The sequence below is a fragment of the Oryzias melastigma genome, linkage group LG5 (genome assembly GCF_002922805.2).
Source record: "Oryzias melastigma strain HK-1 linkage group LG5, ASM292280v2, whole genome shotgun sequence".
NCBI classification, from domain to species: Eukaryota; Metazoa; Chordata; class Actinopteri; order Beloniformes; family Adrianichthyidae; genus Oryzias; species Oryzias melastigma.
Window position 1 is genome coordinate 35321757 of NC_050516.1, and position 4323 is coordinate 35326079.

The following is a 4323-nucleotide window of genomic DNA, read 5'->3' on the forward strand; positions in this document are numbered from 1 at the left end:
GATAGATAGATAGATAGATAGATAGATAGATAGATAGATAGATAGATAGATAGATAGATAGATAGATAGATAGACTTTATTAATCCTTACAGAAATTATGTCACTGTCCTTGCTCCATACATCACACCACACGGTTAAATTAAAAAAACAAAACAAAACCCATAATAGAATAAAATAGATAGTAATCGTTAAAATGGTTCAAATGTAACTTTAAAAGTTCATAATTTAAAGAGTAAAATACATAAAAGTGATGGTAAATTGATGGTGTTAGGCTAACATACATGCTAGCTGTTTTGGCTAAGCTAAGTTTTATTTATGTATTTTTTTAGTCTAATTTGGCATTTAGCTGATATTTTAGCTGGCTATCAGCATCAGTGTTTTCAGCTATTAGCTTCATACTGACATTGATAGAAAAATGCAACCCTTTCCAGGTGAGCGACCACAAAAATGCAAAGAAGTTATTTCCACTATCTTCACCTCCATATGGCAACCTTTAGGGTAACATTGGTGGTACAAAAGATCCAGGTCAAAAACTTTGTATTTTATTTTTTTAAATGCAAGCAGAAAATGAGAACCTCTGCAGGAGAATGAAAACTTTTGATAAAGTTCATGCAGCAGCAGACAAAAAACCTGCCAGCTCCTGTAATATTCACTGATATCCACTCGAGTCTGACAGTTATTTAGCTAAAAAAAAAACATTCTTGAAATATATAAATATATCTTTACGTTGTCTTCTCAGATTTAGGTGCAGGCATCAATTAAAAACCCACTCCAGTGAAAATGTTTTTAGGCGTTTTTAACATGTCGTCGTAGCTTTTTTGTCATGATGGAGGACATATATCCAAGGATTTTTAGAGTCAAACCAATGAAATCATCAAGCACGATTGTGATCACTGGAATCACAACCACTGGTTTTGAGTTAAGCTAGTACTCTGCATCTATGTCTGAATAGTAAATGATATTTTCTTATATAGTAGCTTTCTACCTTCCTCTAAGGTCCAAAATACTTTAGTCACAAGCGACTTTGGAAGACGTGATCAGAACATCAGAAATTTTTTTACTATTTGTTTCTCCCTTAAACTTTCAAAATCACATATGAAGTCACACAGTTTTCATCTTTATCTGCACTTAAAGCCCGTTTCAAGAAGAAGGTTTTGTTGAAACTCTGAGTTTGTGAACTCTGAGTTCAGGAAAACTCAGAGTTTCTGGTTTCAGATACGAAAGTAACTTAAACCCGTGAAAATGAGTCAACCAAACCCGTTTCACGAAGCGAGTTTAGCTGAACTTACAGTTCGTCACTATGGCAACAGACTCTGTGAACCTAACCCGGCTTACACCTGGTTCTGAGTTCAACAACTCAGTCTTGATTGAATCAACTTTTTTCAGCTGTTCTGAAACAGAAAACTCTGAGTTTTGCAAACTTTGAGTCAGTGAACTCTGAGTCCAGGTTTGGAATCTGAATTTGTTAAAACCTGCTTCTTGAAACGGGCCCTCAATGGAGTCAGCAAATCTGTAAATTATATGAATAAGAATGAATCTTTAAGAACAGATTAGTGTTCTCTATTTTATTCTCTATTTATTTTAAACAACCTATCGAAAAACAAATCCTCTTTACATGTCTTGGTTATATGTTCTCTATTTTATTTTTTAATATTTATTTATGTATTTACTTTTATGTATGTATTTATTTATTTGTTCATTAGACTTGTTTATATGACCTTTATTTTAGTAATTAATTATTTTTCATTTATATATGTATGTATTTATTTATTTAATTATGTATTTATTATTTTAAACAATTTATCTCAAACCACATCCTGTTTATATGAAACATACGTTTTTTTTTTATACTCAGCGTTAACAAACTAAGTTCCAAGAAAAGGATTTTCAGCCTAATCTCCAGTTTTTGATTCCAAAGAAAGAAATTGATTATATTTGTGTTGTAGTTGGAAAAACTTGTTTTTATTAGTTTTTTTTTTTGTTTTTGTTTTTTTTTTGTTCTTTTTTTTTGCTTTAGTATCTCAAAGTGACTTTTATTCTAAAACTTGGGTACAAAATTAAGCTAAATTGGACAATTTGTTGTGCTTTTTGTGACACTATAAAAAGAAGTTTAAGTATTAAAAAAAAAGATTATACTAAAACAATGTTTAAACTAAACCCACAAACACACACAACCATCACCATATGGGCAGGTGAATAATTCAGGATAGTTCTAGAAGAAACCATTATCCTGTCAGGTAAGCCGATACGCAGGACTTGGTTCCGGGCTTTTCTTTCTCTCACTTTCTGCCTCTCAACAACTGCGACTGCAGGTCACTCACCGAGTTCTGTCAGGCAGGTGAGGAAGATGAGCGTCTGCTGGTCGTGTCAGTCTACCTGGTGTTGAAGATCAAGCAGAAACTCAACTCGGTCAGTCAGGTAGGAATATGGCGACACAAAGGACACTAAAGTGTTTCTGACATGTGGATGGTGAAGTATTTATCTTCTAATAAACTAACAGTCATGGTAATCCTGAAAAAGAGATTTTTAATCTCAACAGGTTAAATAAAGGTAAATAAAATAATAAAATGGTATGTGACATCATCGTGTTTGATCAGTGTTTCCATGGTAAGCTGTCGTCGGCTTTCTTTCGTGTATTCATGATCTCAAACAAATGGAGGACAAGGATTCACTCCGTTTCTTAGCTAATTGATGTGCTTTTTTTCTTCATTTGACCTCGGGAAAATCTTAAACCAATATCAGCAGTCGAGGCTCAGGAGGCAGACGCTGATGAGCTGCTGCTCGGATTCCCTGCAGTGACAGTTAATGTGTCCGTTGGCTCGACACTTAACTCCACTTTGCCTTGGACTCGCTCATTGGTGTGTGTGACTGCGATAAATATTGGAAGTCGCTTTAGATGAGAGTATCTTCTAAATGACAGCAAAAGAGAACAGTGTGAGCGCGACAAATAAACAGTCCTAAAAAATATTTTCCAAATCCTTTTTGAGAACAATTTTTAAATCTGTTTTTTTCTATTTTTAATCTTATCTTTATCATTTTATCTTGTGTGGCGGTGAATGGCATTCTGGATGTTTTAACAATATTTTTAATTTTTAAAGACCCAATCTGATGAAAATGGTGTATTTTTTAAGATATTCTCGTGGCATTTTTCTCATGATGGACATTTGTAAAGAAAATAGATCCATGAACGTCTTTGTTTTCCTCGTCTGAGCTGACATCAGAACTGTACGACTGGATAGCTCTGTTGTTCCTCGCCATTTTTGTTATCCCGCTACTGTTAGGTTGGGGATGGAAGGGACAGTAAGCTAGCAGGAGACCATGTAAGCAAAGGGATGATGGGAAATAAATGTGAAGGTTTTTGTTCATGGTTTACAAAGTTTGACTTTTTTTTCCCTGTAAAGCATTTTGTGTGAAGCAAAGAAAAATATTTAATAAATAAAGTTAGATTTATTTGAAAAGTCTTTGACCGGAGAGAGGGAGTTTACCCACTTTGGTTAGAGGGAGTGTTCCTGCCTCGGGGGGAGGAGTTTAGGTATCTTGGAGTTTAGATGGATAGATGGATGGATGGATGGATGGATGGAGGAATAGGTGGATGGATGGATGGATGGATGGATGGATGGATGGATGGATGGATGGATGGATGGATGGGTGAATAGGTGGATGGATGGATGGATAAATAGGTGGATGGATGGATGGATGGATAGATGAATAGGTGGATGGATGGATTAATAGGTGGATGGATAGACGGATGGATGGGTGAATAGGTGGATGGATGGATGGATGAATAGGTGGATGGATGGATGGATGGATGGATGGATGGAAGGATAGACCGATGGATGGATGAATAGGTGGATAAGCGGATGGATGGGTGAATAGGTGGATGGATGGATAAATAGGTGAATAGGTGGATGGATAATAAGCTTTAATTTGCTGTTTAAACTGAAAATAGTTAAATAAATGGATGTAAGTGAATATTAATGTGGTTTTCAGACAAACTAACGTGTTTTATTTATAATAGATCTTTGCTGTGTTTGTCGGCTGAGTCTTTGACAGAAACCACCATCAGCATGATGACAATCACGTACACTTACACTGGCAGCTGTTTTTCTTATACATTGATTAGAAAGATTTCTAATTCAATTGAGATTTCAGTCTGACTTGTATCAAAACAAACAAACAAACAAACAAAAACCCCACAGGCATATTATTCCAGCATGTTTTAAGATCAAAACCAAATCCTCAGCATATGTTTCATGCTTTGATGATTCTCCATCTCTGCACAATTCTACCTTTGGTTATATAAGTGGGTGAAGAGCTGACTAA